Source organism: Saimiri boliviensis, chromosome 14 (genome assembly GCF_048565385.1).
Source record: "Saimiri boliviensis isolate mSaiBol1 chromosome 14, mSaiBol1.pri, whole genome shotgun sequence".
Taxonomy (NCBI): Eukaryota; Metazoa; Chordata; class Mammalia; order Primates; family Cebidae; genus Saimiri; species Saimiri boliviensis.
In genome coordinates this window covers 44816558-44832731 of record NC_133462.1, presented here as the reverse complement: position 1 = coordinate 44832731, position 16174 = coordinate 44816558, and the positions used below count along the sequence as shown (strand labels likewise).

The window sequence follows — 16174 nt, the reverse complement described above, 5'->3', positions numbered from 1 at the left end:
TCTCTACTAAAAATACAAAAAATCAGCCAGGCGTGCTGGCAAGTGCCTGTAATCCCAGCTACTCTGGAGACCAAGGCAGGAGAATCGCTTGAACCCCGGGAGGCAGAGGTTGCAGTGAGCCAAGATCACACCACTTCACTCCAGCCTGGCGACAGAGCAAGACTCTGTCTCAAAAAAAAAGGAGGGGGTAATTAAAAAATGGAAAATATAGGGCCAGGCACGGTGGCTCCTGCCTGTCATCCCAGCACTTTGGGAGGCTGAGGTGGGCAGATCACCTGAGGCTGGACTTGGAGAGCAGCCTGTGTAACATGGTAAAACCCTATCTCTATTAAAAATGCAAAAATTAGCTGGATGTGGTGGTGAACGCCTGCAGTCTCAGCTACTCAGGAGGCGAAGGCAGAAGAATCACTTGAAGCTGGGAGGTAGAGGGTGCAGTGAGCCGAGATGGCACCACTGCACTCCAGCCTGGACAATAGAACAAGACTCTGTCTCAAAAAAAAGAAAAGGTAAAATCAGCCGGGCACAGTGGCTCACACTTGTGATTCCAGCACTTTGAGAGGCTAAGGCAGATCGATCACAAGGCCAAGAGTTCGAGACCAGCCTGGCCAACATGGTGAAACCCCATCTCTACTAAAAATACAAATATTAGCTGGGCATCGTGGCATGTGCCTATAATCCCAGCTACTCGGGAGGCTGAGGCAGGAGAATCTCTTGAACCCGGGAGTCAGAGGTTGCAGTGAGGTGAGATCATGCCACTGCACTCCAGCCTGGTGATAGCGTGAGACTCCCTCTTAAAAAAAAAAAAAAAAAGATCTGGACACAGTGGTTCATGCCTACAATCCCAGCACTTTGGGAGGCTTAGGTAGGAGGATTGCTGGAGCTCAGGAATTCATGACTAGCCCGGTCAATACAGCGAGACCTCGTTTCTACTAAAAATTAACCATACCAAAAACCAGTTATTGGCTGGGTATGGTGGCTCACGCCTGTAATCCCACCACTTTGGGAGGCCGAGGTGGGTGGATCACAAGATCAGGAGATTAAGACCATCCTGGTCAACATGGTGAAACCCTGTCTCTACTAAAAATACAAAAATTAGCTGGGCGTGGTGGCGCGTGCCTGTAATCCCAGCTAGTCAGGAGGCTGAGGCAGGAGAATTGCCTGAACCCAGGAGGCGGAGGTTGCGGTGAGCCGAGATCGCGCCATTGCACTCCAGCCTGGGTAACAAGAGCAAAACTCGGTCTCAAAAAACAAAACAAAACAAAACAAAAGAGAAGCTGGCCTCAGTTACTCACGCCTGTAATCCCACCACTTCGGGAGGCCAAGGCGGGTGGATCATGAGGTCGGGAGATCAAGACTAGCCTGGCCAACATGGTGAAACCCCATCTCTATTAAAAATACAAAAATTAGCTGGGCATGGGGGCGCGCCCCTGTAGTCCCAGCTACTTGGGAGGCTGAGGCAGGGGAATCCCTTGAACCCGGGAGGCGGAGGTTGCAGTGAGCCGAGATGGCGCCACTGCACTCCAGCCTGGGTGACAGAGCAACACTCCATCTCAAAGAAAATAAGTAAATAAAACAAAACCCAGTTACGGTGGTTCATACCTGTGGTCCCAGCTATTCCGGAGGCTTTGACGAGAGGATCAGTTGAACTGAGGAGGCGGAGGTTGCAGTGAGCCAAGACTGTGTCACTCCATTTCAGCCTGAACGCCAGAGCAAGATCCTGTCTCGAAAATAAATCAGTAAATCAATCCATAAAGTATAATAAAAAAATTGAGGTGAAATTGATGTAACATAAAGTTTACCATTATATTATTATTATTTGATATGGTTTGGCTGTGACTCCCTGTAAATCTCACCTCAAATTCCCACATGCTGTGGGAGAGACCCGGTGTGAGGTAATTGAATTGTGGGGGCAGGCGGGGTGCCTGCAGTCCCAGCTACTGGGGAGGTTTAGGCAGGAGGATCTCTTGAGCCCAGGAGTTCTGGGCTGTAGTGCGCTATGCCAATTGGCTGTCCGCACTGAGTTTGGCATCAGTATGGTAACCTCCTGGGAGCGGGGGACCACCAGGTTACCTAAGGAGGGGTGATTCGGCCCAGATCGGAAACGGAGCAGGTCAAAACTCCTGTGCTGATCACAGGGATCGCGCCTGTGAATAGCCACTGCACTCCAGCCTGGGCAACATAGCGAGACCCCGTCTCAAAAAAAAAAAAAAATGAATTGTGGGGTCAGGCCTTTCCAGTATTGCTCCTGTGATGGTGGATAAGTCCCATGCGATCTGCTGCTTCTATGTGGGGGCGTTTCCCAGCACAAGCCCTCTCTTTGCCTGCCTCCATCCATGTAAGACGTGACTTGCTCCTCCTTGCCTTCCGCTGCCATGATTGTGAGGTCTCCCCAGCCATGTGGAACTGTGAGTCCATTAAACCCTTTTCTCCTGTATAAATCACCCAGTCTCAAGTATGGGTGGGTGATCTTTACCAGCAGCTTGAACACAGACTAACACTTTTCTTTTTTTTTTTTTCAGATGGAGTCTTGCTGTGTTGCCCAGGCTGGAGTGCAGTGGCACAATCTCAGCTCACTGCAACCTCTGCCTCCCAGGTTCAAGCCATTGTCCTGTCTCAACCTCCTGAGTAGCTGGGACTATAGGCACATGCCACCACACCCAGCTAATTTGTGTGTGTGTGTGTGGTTTTTTTTTTGGTTTTTTTTTTTTTTTTTTTTTTTTTTTGAGACGGAGTTTCGCTCTTGTTACCCAGGCTGGAGTGCAATGGCGCGATCTCAGCTCACCGCAACCTCCGTCTCCTGGGCTCAGACAATTCTCCTGCCTCAGCCTCCTGAGTAGCTGGGATTACAGGCACGTGCCACCATGCCCAGCTAATTTTTTGTATTTTTAGTAGAGATGGGGTTTCACCATGTTGACCGGGATGGTCTCGATCTCTCGACCTCGTGATCCACCCGCCTCGGCCTCCCAAAGTGCTGGGATTACAGGCTTGAGCCACCGCGCCCGGCTGTGTGTGGTTTTTTTTTTGAGATGTGGTTTCACTCTTGTTTTCCAGGCTGGAGTGCGATGGCGCAATCTCAGCTAACTGCAACCTCCGCCTCCCAGGTTCAAGCAATTCTCCTGCCTCAGCCTCCCAAGTAGCTGGTACTACAGGCGTGTGCCACCATGCCCAGCTAATTTTTGTATTTTTTTTTTTTTTTGAGACGGAGTTTCGCTCTCGTTATCCAGGCTGGAGTGCAATGGCGCGATCTCGGCTCACCGCAACCTCCGCCTCCTGGGCTCAGGCAATTCTCCTGCCTCAGCCTCCTAAGTAGCTGGGATTACAGGCACGCGCCACCACACCCAGCTAGTTTTTTGTATTTTTAGTAGAGACGGGGTTTCACTATGTTGACCAGGATGGTCTCGATATCTCGACCTCGTGATCCACCCGCCTCGGCCTCCCAAAGTGCTGGGATTACAGGCTTGAGCCACCGCGCCCGGCAATTTTTGTATTTTTAGTACAGAGGGGGTTTCACCATATTGGTCAAACTGGTCTCGAACTCCTGACCTCAGGTGATCGACCCACCTTGGCTTCCCAAACTGCTGGGATTACAGGTGTGAGCCATGACACCTGGTCAGAATGCTGTATTGGAAGAATCAATTTTCTTCTTCTTCTTTTTTTCTTTTTTTTTTGAGACTGAGTCTTACTCTGTTGCCCACGCTGGAGTGCAGTGGTGTGATCTCGGCTCAGTGCAACCTCCGCCTCCTGGGCTCAAGCGATTCTCCTGCCTCAGCCTCCCGAGTTGCTGGGATTACAGGCAACCGCCACCACGCCCGGTTAATTTGTGTACTTTTTTTTTTTTTTTTTGAGACGGAGTTTCACTCTTGTTGCCCAGGCTGGAGTGCAATGGCGCGATCTCGGCTCACCGCAACCTCCGACTCCTGGGTTCAGGCAATTCTCCTGCCTCAGCCTCCTGAGTAGCTGGGATTACAGGCACGCGCCACCATGCCCAGCTAATTTTTAGTATTTTTAGTAGAGACGGGGTTTCACCATGTTGACCAGGATGGGCTCGATCTCTTGACCTCGTGATCCACCCGCCTCGGCCTCCCAAAGTGCTGGGATTACAGGTTTGAGCCACCGCGCCCGGCATCTTGTGTACTTTTTAGTAGACACAGGGTTTTGCTTCATTGGCCAGGCTGGTCTCTAACTCCGGACCTCAGGTGATCTGCCTGCCTGGGTCTCCCAAAGTGCTGGGATTACAGGCGTGAGCCCCTGCCCCCGGCTTGAACTTGTGTTTTATGAGTGAAGTCCTGTGGAACAGTGGAAGATGCCCATGAGCAGGGGAGAGTCTCAAAACGTGTGTGTTTAGATATTCCACGCTGCTCTGTTTGCACTTAGCAGTCACTGCGCCCAGGGCCTCAGAGGTCCAGTGTCCCACAGCTCACGAGAGTTCAGCAAGACCCAAAGCGAAGACCAGGTGAGTGCATGAGAGCTGGTAGTATAGGCGTGCACTGAGAAGTAAAAGAGCCGGGTACGGAGCCTCACGCCTGTCATCCCAGCACTTTGGGAGGCCGAGGTGAGTGAATCACCTGAGGTCAGGAGTTCAAGATCAGCTTGGCCAACGTGGTAAAACCCCATCTCTACTAAAAATACAAAAAAAAAAAAAAAAAAAAAAAAAAATTAGCCGGGCATGGTGGCAGGCACCTGTAATCCCAGCACTTTAGGAGGCCAAGGCAGGTGGATTATCTGAGGTCAGGAGTTCAAGACCATTTAGGCTGATCAACATGGTGAAACCCCGTCTCTACTAAAAATACAAAAATTAGCTGGGCGTGGTGGTGCACGCCTATAATCCCAACTACTTGGGAGGCTGAGGAAGGAGAATCGCTTGAACCCAGAAGGCGGGAGTTTCAGTGAGCTGAGATCACGCCACTGCACTCCAGCCTGGGCAACAAGAGCAAAACTCTGTCTCAAAAAAAAAAAAAAAAAAAAAAAAAAAAAAAAAAAAATTAGCCGGGCGCGGTGGCTCAAGCCTGTAATCCCAGCACTTTGGGAGGCTGAGACGGGTGGATCACAAGGTCAAGAGATCGAGACCATCCCGGTCAACATGGTGAAACCCCGTCTCTACTAAAAATACAAAAAATTAGCTGGGCATGGTGGCACGTGCCTGTAATCCCAGCTACTCAGGAGGCTGAGGCAGAAGAATTGCCTGAACCCAGGAGGCGGAGGTTGCGGTGAGCCGAGATCGCGCCATTGCACTCCAGCCTGGGTAACGAGCAAAACTCAATCTCAAAAAAAAAAAAAAAAAAAAAAATTAAAATAAAGACTGGACATGGTGGTGCGTACCTGTAATCCCAGCACTTTGGAAGGCTAAGGTGGGATGATTGCTTAAGGCCAGGAGCTCAAGGCTACCTTGGAAAACATAGCCAGACCCCATCTCTAAAAAAAATAATAAAACCAGTAAGTCAGGCATGGTGGCACATACCCACAGTCCCAGCGACTCTGAAGGCTGATGCTGGAGGGTCGCTTGAGCTCAGGAGGTCGAGGTGGCCGTGAGCTACGACTGCACCACTGTATACACCTTGGCAACAGAGTGAGACCCCATTTCTTAAAAAAAAAAAAGAGAGAGAGGTCCGGGCGCAGTGGCTCACGCCTATAATCCCAGCACTTTGGGAGGCCAAGATGAGTGGATCATGAGATCACAAGATGGAGACCATCCTGGTCAACATGGTGAAACCCCGTCTCTACTAAAAATACAAAAATTAGCTGGGCATGGTGGCACGTGCCTGTAATCCCAGCTACTCGGGAGGCTCAGGCAGGAGAATTGCCTGAACCCAGGAGGCGGAGGCTGCAGTGAGCCAAGATTGCGCCATTGCACTCCAGCCTGGGTAACAAGAGCGAAACTCTGTCTCAAAAGAAAATAAAAAAAAAAAAAAAGGAAAAGAAAGAGAGAAGTGAAATAAAAAACAGGTTACTTTTGTTACATGTTTCAATTGTTCTAGTCAGAATCAAACATATGCTCATTCCATCTACAAATCAGAAATGGCCTAATTCAGGTGATTCTGCAGACAAGTCACATATTCTTAAAGAACCAGATAGCTGGCCAGGCGTGCTGGCTCATGCCTGTAATCCCAGCACTTTGGGAGGCTGAGGTGGGTGAATCACTAGGTCAGCAGTTCAAGACCACCCTGGCCAGTATGGTGAAAACCCGTCTCTACTAAAAGATACAAAAATTAGCTGGGTGTGGTGGCACATGCCTGTAATCCCAGCTACTAGGGAGACTGAGGCAGGAGAATCACTGGAATCCAGGTAGTAGAGGTTGCAGTGAGCCAAGATGGTACCATTGCACTCCAGGTTGGGCAACAGAGTGAGACTATCTTTAAAAAAAAAAGAACCAGATAGCTGATATTTTTAGACCAAATGATGGAATTGTTTCAATATTCGTATTTAAACTGGACACTGCCTCACAGAAAGATGAGTGCTGAAATTCACAATCATAAATCACATTTACAAAATTTTAGGCTTGGCATGGTGGTTCATGCCTTTGGGACCTCAGCACTTTGGGAGTTCAAGGTGAGAGGATCACATGAGCCCAGGAGTTTGAGACCAGCCTGGGTAACACAGACCCTCCATCTCCACAGAACAATCCAAACATTCGTCAAGTGTGGATGACATGGTTTGGCTGTGATCCCACCCAAATCTCTTCTTGAATTGTAACTGCCACAATTTCCACGTGTCGTGGGAGGAACCCTGTGGCAGCTGTCTGAACTATGAGGCGTGTCTTTTCTGCGCTGTTCTCATGAGGATGAAGGAGTCTCACGAAATCTGATGGTTCAACACAGAAGCCTCCCTGCACAAGCTCTCTCTCTCTCTGCTGCCATCCAGGTAAGGCCTGACTTCCCCTCCTTGCCTTCCGGTTAATTTTTGTATTTTTCGTAGAGACGGGGTTTCACCATGTTGATCAGGCTGGATGGTCTTGAACCCAGGAGGTGGAGATTGCAGTGAGCCAAGATGCTACCATTGCACTCCAGCCTGGGCAGCAAGAGTGAAACTCCGTCTCATATAACAAAACAAACCAAACAAATTCAAAAATTAACTGAGTGTGGTGGCTCACACCTGTAGTCCCAGCTACTCTGGAGGCTGAGGTGGGAGGATCGCTTGAGCCCAGGAGGTTGAGGCTGCAGTCAGCTAGGCTTGTACCACTGCACTCCAGCCTGGGTGACAGAGGGAGACCCAGTCTCAAGACATAAAAAGAGAAGGAAATTGGTGGAGGACATTCTGTGCCAAGGAGCCCGTGAGCCATGGCTGGGGGTGCACTTGGAGCATTTGAAGTCATCGCCAATGGCGCGGCCCAGGTGCCCCTGCGGGGGGAGGGGAGGCCAGCCTCGGTCCAGCTCAGACAGAGCTTCAGATGCCCATCAGGGGATGGGGGGCTTTGTTGGGAATGCCAGTGGTTCCCAACACGCGTTGCCCCAGTCCCAAATAGGCTCCCAGCCCTGGGGCAGGGCCACTGAATGACCTTCAGGACACTGTCCAGGGGCCATTGTCACCATCTGCTGACCAGGCACCAGAGTCTTCTGCCTGAGACCCTCCCAGCCCTCCGGTTCTCGCTCTGGCCACCCCTGGGCCCTCCCTGGCACGGACCTTGTCTTCCGAGGATGCCCCAGAAGATGAGCCGTGGGGAAGCTGCTCCGATCGATAGGGCCATCGGCCGGGCGGGCGGAAGCATGGCTCATCCGGGCGCCTGCTGTCCCCTCCCCACCCTCCAGGAAGGCGGATAAGGCCCGGGGACCCTCTTGAGGGACGCCAGGCACCCGCCTGCCGCCGGGCACTCCTATCTCCCATGGAAGGGCCTAGTTCCTGAATTGCCCCCTGGGCCGGCCGCGGGCCTGCACCGAAGCCCTTAATAGCCTGGGCCTAATGTTTTATTGTTGGTTTTAAAAGTGTAATTAGTTCAAGTGTAAACAGAAAAAACCTGCTTAATTAAGAATTTTTAAACAGGGGCATAAAGTGGGAGCATTGACGAACCCGAGCTGCTTCATAAAATCGATCGGAAGAGGCTCGGCGCGGAGGGCCGGGCGGGGCGGGCGCCTCGGGGCTGGGGCCTCCCCTGGATGCCATTTGCCGCCCGGGTGAGGGCCCCGGGGACCGGCCAGTTTACGATCGGGGTCCTGGGACCGGTGCCTAATGATTTTTCTGCGTTAATGGAGATGACAGTTGACCAAGCAGTCTTTAGTTGACGAAGCCTTTCCGAGTGGCTGGGAGCCAGGTCCTGCGGCCCGGGCTGTCTGCGGGCGGGAACCCCCACAGCGAGGGAGGCCCTGGTGCTCCCACCCTCCTGGGGCCAGCTCGCCAGGTGGTCTCCGGGTGTCTCCCCCTCCCTACGTGGCATCGGCCGAGGGAGTCGTGGCATCACCGTGTCACCTCCCGGCCGATCCGGCCTGTCTCCGAGTCGAGGCCTGAATCAGCTTTGGTTGCTGTGGCTGGAGCCGGTGGGGATCGGGGTGGCCTCATCTCCCTCCGCAGCAGCCACAATGCCGGGGACCCAGCCCAGACTCCAACACCCACTAGCTGGCATCGAGGGCCTGGAGGAGTCCTGTCCTGTCTCTGCCCTTTGGGAATAGGGATGGGGGTCAAGATCTGGGTGCCCCCACACCAACACGCTGGTCTGCCTGCTGGACCGAAGCTGGCCTCCCCTCCCCTGACAGGGACACCTGGGCTGGGTCATTGGAGGTGACTTCAAATGCTCCAAAGCCACCCCTAGCCGTGGCTCACGGGCTCCTTGGCACGGAATGTCCTTCTCTTTTTATGTCTTGAGACTGGGTCTCCCTCTGTCACCCAGGCTGGAGTGCAGTGGTGCAAGCCTAGCTGACTGCAGCCTCAACCTCCTGGGCTCAAGCGATCCTCCCACCTCAGCCTCCAGAGTAGCTGGGACTACAGGTGTGAGCCACCACACTCAGTTAATTTTTGAATTTGTTTGTTTGTTTTGTTTTGTGTTTTGAGCATTATGAAATACAAGGGGCTCTACCTCCTCCCCAGGCCGGGGCAGCCCTGGCAGTGGGGCTGGGGGCATGGGCTGTGCCATGTGCCTTGCAGAAGCCTCATGCTAGAATGAACCAGAGCCCAGGGTATGCTCAGCCTGGCCCCAGCCACTGGGGAGGGGAGGGAGACCCCGCACCTAGGAGGTGGGGAAGGCCCCAGGCGAGGCTTAGGGGAACCCTGGGTTTGGGGGTTTGGCTGCTCCGGGTGTTGAGAGTCGAGTGGCTCTTGGCACCTATGCCCCTGGAGGGCGAGGGCTAGCGGTCCTGGGAGGCACAGGCGGGGCCTCTGTTCCAGCCACAGTGCCCTGGTCTGTGACAGGTCTGGCGGTTCCTGCCCTCGTGACCCCCCGAGGATGGAAACACGGGTTGGCAGAGCTCAGAAGGCACAAGCACACGGAAGCTGGTGGGGTCCTGCCCCCAGCCGAGCCTCCCAGAGCCAAGGACGAGCTGGTCTTGGTCGCTTCCCAGCCCCACGCCAACCCCGTACGGAGACAGGGGACAGGAGCTGGCCTGGACTTCGGTCCTTGCCTGCTAGGAGGGGTTGAGGCCCTGGAGTCACTGTCACCACCTCCCTTGTGGCTGAGATGTGGCCCCATTTGACAGGCGTGGCCACCGGGGCTGGCCCAGGTCCCACGGGGCCCAGGGGTGGGATCTGACTGTGCCCGGCCTCAAGGCTTTCGCTGGGAACTGGCAGGGAGGGTGCAGGTTTCAGGTCCCCAAGGACGCTCCCTTTCCAGAACAAACAGGCGTTGAGACCCAATATGTACTGGGGGCCCGGCCCCCCCGCCCTGCCCTGGAACCTGGGGCAGGAAGGATGCTCCATGCATATCTTTTAGGGGGTCAGAGGCTGAGATGCTGCCTGGGCAGACCAGAGGGTGGGGGCAAGGGGGACCCAGACCTTGACCCCCATCCCTATTACCAAGGGGCAGAGACGGGACAGGACTCCTCCTGGCCCTTGCCGCCGGCTGGAGGTGTTGGGGTCTCTGGGCTGGGTCCCCCCGCGCTGCGGCTGCTGCGGAGGGAGATGAGGCCACCCCATCCCTGCCAGCTGTGTTGCAGCTACCAAGGCTGATCAATAGCAGAGGCGGTGGTGGAGGCTTCTCTCCTCTCGATGGGGGGTGGGGGCTGGGCTCTGGCGGCTGGAGCTGGGGCCACAGGGGCAGAGGGGCAGAGGGGCAGACCTCCGCACACCTGCAGCCACCGGTCTGGTCTCCCACCTCGCATGGGTGGGTGTCTCCCCCGGTGTCCCTGGCTCCTGTCTCTCTAGCTCTCCATGTTTCTGTGTCTTTGTGGGCTCTGCCTGTCTCTCTGTCTCTGCTGCTCTCTGACTGTGTCTCTTTCTGTCTGTCTGCCTGTCTCTGTCTCTGCCTCTCTCCGGCTGTGTCTCTCTATCTCTGTCTCTCTGTGTCTCTCTGCCCCTGTTTTTTTCCCTTTCTCTGTGTCTCTCTGTCTTTGCTTCCTCTGACTATGTCTCTGTCTCTCTATCTCTGTCTCTCTGTCTCTATCTCTATCTCTCCCCTATCTCTGTCTCTGCCTCTCTCTGTCTCTCCCTATCTCTTTCTCTGTCTCCGCCTCTTTCTCTCTGTCTCCACCTCTACCTCCCGGGTTCAAGCAGTTCTCCTGCGAAGCCTCCCGAGTAGGCTGTCTCCGCCGCTGTCTCTGTCTCTGTCTCTCTCAGTCTCCGTCTCTACCTCGCTCTCTGTCTCTCTCTTCTCCTCCCTCTCCCTCTTCGTCACAGGACCCAAAGCAAGACCTGAGATCTCCCGCAGAAGTGCCCTGCGGAGCCCCCATCCCAGCCGAGGACCGGGCAGAGTCAGGATCAGCCCTGGGGGTTCCTGGCCGCCTCCCGGCCCTGGCTGAGCCTGTTGTCCACTGAGTGCTCGAGTTTGAACACGTTCCTGGGCCCCGGCCCCACAGCCTTCCCGCCAGGGCCCCTCGCCAGCTGCGAGGTGGGGTCCCTGGCCAGCGAGCAGATGAAAGCAGCTTCCTCTCCTTTCCCCGGACTCCAGGCCAGAATCCACAGCCTGGGGTGGTGGGAAGAGCACTGCAGGGTTGGGGGAGTCACACCCCAGGCTGGGGTCTCCTCAGAGCGGGACTGGGCTGAGCTCCGCTCCCTGGAGCCTCTGGGCTCTCCCCTGCAAAGCACGAGTGAGTTTAGGAAACACCACTTCCCGGAAACAGGCAGGGCCCCAAAACAGGCAAGACCCTTGTGGTACTAGAAATAGGAAACTGGGCCGGGCGCAGTGGCTCACACCTGTAATCCCAGCACTTTGGGAGGCTGAGATAGGCGGATTACGATGTCAGGAGATAAACCTGGCCAACACGGTGAAACTCCGTCTCTACTAAAAATACAAAAATTAGCCGGGCGCAGTGGCTCAAGCCTGTAATCCCAGCACTTTGGGAGGCCAAGGCGGGTGGATCACGAGGTCAGTAGATCGAGACCATCCTGGTCAACATGGTGAAACCCCATCTCTACGAAAAATACAAAAATTAGCTGGGCATGGTGGCACGTGCCTGTAATCCCAGCTACTCAGGAGGCTGAGGCAGGAGAATTGCCTGAACCCAGGAGGCAGAGGTTGCGGTGAGCCGAGATTGCGCCATTGCACTCCAGCCTGGGTAACAAGAGCGAAACTCCGTCTCAGAAAAAAAAAAAAAAAGAAAAAAAAAGAAAAAAATTAGCTGGGCATGGTGGCGCGTGCCTGTAATCCCAGCTGCTCGGGAGGCTGAGGCAGTAGAATTGCCTGAACCCGGGAGGCGGAGGTTGCAGTGAGCTGAGATCGCACCAATGCACTCCAGTCTCGGGTAACAGAGCAAGACTCCGTCTCAAATAAAAAAAAAGAAAGAAAGAAAGAAAGAAAAGCAGGAAACTGGGCCGGGCACAGTGGCTCACCCCTGTCATCCAGCACTTTGGGAGACCTAGGTGTTCAGATCACCAGTTCAGGAGTTCGAGACCAGCCTGGCCAACATGGTGAAACCCCGTCTCTACTGAAAATACACAAATTAGCTGGGCATGGTGGCGGGTGCCTGTAGTCCCAGCTACTTGGGAGGCCGAGGCAGGAGAATCTCTTGAATACAGGAGGCGGGGGTTGCAGGGAGTGGAGATCCCACCATTGCACTCCTGCCTAGGTGACAGAGCGAGACTCCATCTCAAAAACAAAAACAAAAAAACAAAAGAGCTAAGAAACTACTCAAATGGCAGGAACAATTGAGTGAAGGTGGGCAGACGTTCAGATCCAGTGCGGTATCCATCTTTTCCAAAACGTCTACAATTTTAACATGTTACCTTGGGCCAGGAACAGTGGCTTTCGTCTATAATCCCAGCTTCTCAGGAGACTGAAGCCGGAGGGTCACTTGAGCCTGGGGGTCAAAGCTGCAGTGAGCTGAGATCGCTCCACTGCACTCCAGCCTGGGTGACAGAGACCCTGTCTATAAAGAAAAGAAAAGAAAAAAGTCACAACAGGCCAGGCACAGAGGCTCATGCCTATAATCCCAGCACTTTGGGAGGCCAAGGTGGGAGAATTGCTTGATCCCAGGAGTTCGAGACCAGCCTGGTCAACACAGCAAGACCCCATCACCAGAAAACAATTTTTAAGAATGAAAACGCATAGCAGTGAGCATCCTTGGACATGAATCTCTGAAGTTTTTCTCTTTCTTTCTTTTTTAAATTTTTTTAAAATTTTGAGACAGAGTCTTGCTCTGTCACCCAGGCTGGAATGCAGTCTCTGGGGGCAATCTCAACTCACTGCAACCTCCGTCTCCTGGGTTCAAACGATTCTCCTGCCTCAGCCTCCCGAGTAGCTGGGACTACAGACCCCCACCACCATGCCTGAGTAATTTTTGTACTTTTAGTAGAGACGGAGTTTCACCATATTGGTCAGGCTGGTCTTGAACTACTGACCTCGTGATGCGCCTGCCTCGGCCTCCCAAAGTGCTGGGATTACTGGTGAGAGCCACTGTACCTGGCCACATTGTTTCTTAGGTTGAAGATACTTTGCTGATGCAAGTCCCCACCTCAGCTCCCCCTGCACTCACTGTGTTTACTGGGTGATGAGAAGAGAGACTTACAGACAGGACCACGGCTGGACAGACAGCCCGAAAGATGGACAGGTGGAGGCGGGGGGACTTGGAACAGGGCCCAGCACACAGTGATCAGTCCATGAGATAGTGACTGGTGAAAGGAGGGATTCAGGGGGAGAGAGTGGCACAGGTGAACGGCTAGGTGGTACAAGGGTAGATGAATGAATGAATGAAGCCACGATGGACAAAAGAATACGCAGGCAGACTAGGTACAGGAGTAAGTGCCTATATAAATAAATATACATGAAATACCTGTTTGAGGCTGGGCACAGTGGCTCACACCTGTTTGGGAGGCCGAGGCGGGCGGATCACGAGGTCAGGAGATCGAGACCATCCCGGCTAAGAGGGTGAAACACCGTCTCTACTAAAAATACAAAAAATTAGCTGGGTGTGGTGGTGCGCACCTGTAGTCCCAGCTACTTGGGAGGCTGAGGCAGGAGAATCACTTGAACCCGGGAGGCGGAGGTTGCGGTGAGCTGAGGTCGTGCCCCGGCACTCTAGCCTGGGTGACAGAGTGAGACTTGGTCTCCAAAAAAAAAAAAAAAAAAAAAAAAAAGTACAAAAATTAGCTGGGTGTGGTGGCACATGCCTGTAATCCCAGCCACCAGGGAGGCTGAGGCAGGAGAATCGCTTGAACCCGGGAGACGGTGGTTGCAGTGAGCTGAGATCGCATCACTGCACTCCTGCCTGGTGACAGAGTGAGACTCCAATGCAAAAAAAAAAATACTTGTTTGTAAATATCAATATATTAATATATAATATGAGTGTATAAGTAAATGGGTGGTGAATGAGTAGATAGGTGGATGGAAGAGGTGGATTGATGGCTCAGCGGGCAGACAGCCTATGGATGAAGAGTTGGGTGGGTGCATGGATAAATGATAGAAGAGGAGATGATGAATGTGTATAGAGATGGAAGCATGGATGGATGGATGGATGGACGGATGAATTTATGGAAGGTGGATTAGAACAGATGATGGGTGTATAGATGGACAGATTGACGATAGGTGGACAGATGAATGAATGGACGGATATGTGAATGGGTGACTCTATGAATGGATGGTGAATGAATGGTGGAAGGATGTGTGGATGCATAGATGGGTAGGTGATTGCATAGATGGGTGGGTAGATGAGTGGGTGAATGAATGGATGGGTGGATGGGTAGATGGATGGATGGATGGATGTGTGGATGTATAGATGGGGAGATGATTGCATAGATGGGTGGGTAGATGAGTGGGTGAATGAATGGATGGGTGGATGGGTAGATGGATGGATGGATGGATGTGTGCATGCATAGATGGGTAGATGATTGCATAGATGGGTGGGTAGATGAGTGGGTGAATGAATGGATGGGTGGATGGGTAGATGGATGGATGGAAGGATGTGTGGATGCATAGATGGGTAGATGATTGCATAGATGGGTGGGTAGATGAGTGGGTGAATGAATGGATGGGTGGATGGGTAGATGGATGGATGGATGTGTGGATGCATAGATGAGTAGATGATTGCATAGATGGGTGGGTAGATGAGTGGGTGAATGAATGGATGGGTGGATGGGCAGATGGATGGATGGATGGATGGATGTGTGGATGCATAGATGGGTAGATGATTGCATAGATGAGTGGGTAGATGAGTGGGTGAATGAATGGATGGGTGGATGGGTAGATGGATGGATGGATGGATGTGTGGATGCATAGATGGGCAGATGATTGCATAGATGGGTGGGTGAATGTATGGATGGGTGGATGGGCAGATGGATGGGTGGGTGGATGGGCAGACGGATGGGTGGGTGGATGGATGGATAGAGGAATAGATGGGTCAATGGATGGATAGGCAGGTGCATGTGTAGATGGATGGATGGGTGTATGGATGGATGGATGGATGGATGATGGATAGATGGGTGGATGGGCAGATGGATGGATGAGTGGATGGATGGGAGGGTGGGTGGATAAATAGATGAATTGGCAGGTGCACGTGTAGGTGGATGGATGGGTGGGTGGATGGATGGAGGAAGGAAGGGATGAATGGATGGATGGGTGGGTGGATGGATGGAGGAAGGAAGGGATGAATGGATGGACGGGTGGGTGGATGGATAGATGGGTAGATGGGCAAATGTATAGATGGATGGATGTGTGAATGGGTGGATGAATGGAGGAATGGGTGGGGGGGTGGATAAATCGATGAACTGGCAGGTGCACGTTAGGCGGATGGATGGGTGAGTGGATGGATGGATGGATGATGGATAGATGGGTGGATGGGCAGAAGGATGGATGAGTGGATGGATGGGAGGGTGGGTGGGTAAATAGATGAATTGGCAGGTACATGTGTAGGTGGATGGATGGGTGGGTGGATGGAGGAAGGAAGGGACGAATGGATGGATGGGTGAGTGGATGGATGGAGGAAGGGAGGGGTGAATGGATGTATGCATGGGTGGATGGATAGATGGATAGATGGGTGGGTGGATAAATGGATGGATTGGCAGGTGCATGTGTAGATGGGTGGGTGGGTGGGTGGGTGGGTGGATGGATGGAGAAAGGGAGGGATGAATGGATGGATGGGTGGGTGTGTGGATGGGGAGTGCAAATGGGTGGATGGATGGGTGGGTGGATATTTCGATGGGCAGGTGCATATGTAGATGGATGGGTGGGTGGATGGATGAATGGATGGGTAGATGGGCGGATGGGTTTGCAGAGGAATGGATGGATGGATGGGTAGGTACATGTGCAGATGAACAGATGGGTGGATGGATGGATAGATGGGCAGATGAATGGATGGATGGATGGATGGATGGATGGATGGAAGGATGGATAGATGGATGAGTATGTGAATGGGCGGGTGGATGGACGGATGGATGGATGAATGGATGGATGGATGGATGGATGGGTGCTTGGGTGAGTGGGTGGATGGATAAATGGGCAGGTGCATGTGTAGATGGATGGCCAAGTGGATGGATGGATAGATGGGTGGATGAATGGGTGAATGAGTAGATGGATGGATAGATGGATAGAGAGATGGATGGATGGATGGATGGATGGATAAAGGGATGAGTGGATGGGTGGATAGATGGAGGGAGAGATGGATGGATG

The 16174-nt window shown here is 53.0% G+C and overlaps 1 long non-coding RNA gene across 5 annotated transcripts in view; it reads right to left on the bottom strand.

The window, feature by feature from the left end:
• Nucleotides 1-16174, bottom strand: part of LOC141581050 (uncharacterized) — a 57184-nt gene that overhangs the window by 19818 nt on the left and 21192 nt on the right. For 3 of the 5 annotated variants that reach the window (XR_012513488.1, XR_012513491.1, XR_012513490.1), the window contains exons 4-6: nucleotides 13344-13455; nucleotides 12298-12440; nucleotides 1600-1717 (exon numbers count right to left, since the gene is read on the bottom strand). This is a non-coding gene — a long non-coding RNA (uncharacterized LOC141581050). The remainder of the gene's footprint in view (nucleotides 1-1599; nucleotides 1718-12297; nucleotides 12441-13343; nucleotides 13456-16174) is intronic. The other 2 variants (XR_012513489.1, XR_012513492.1) reach the window with 1 other exon arrangement.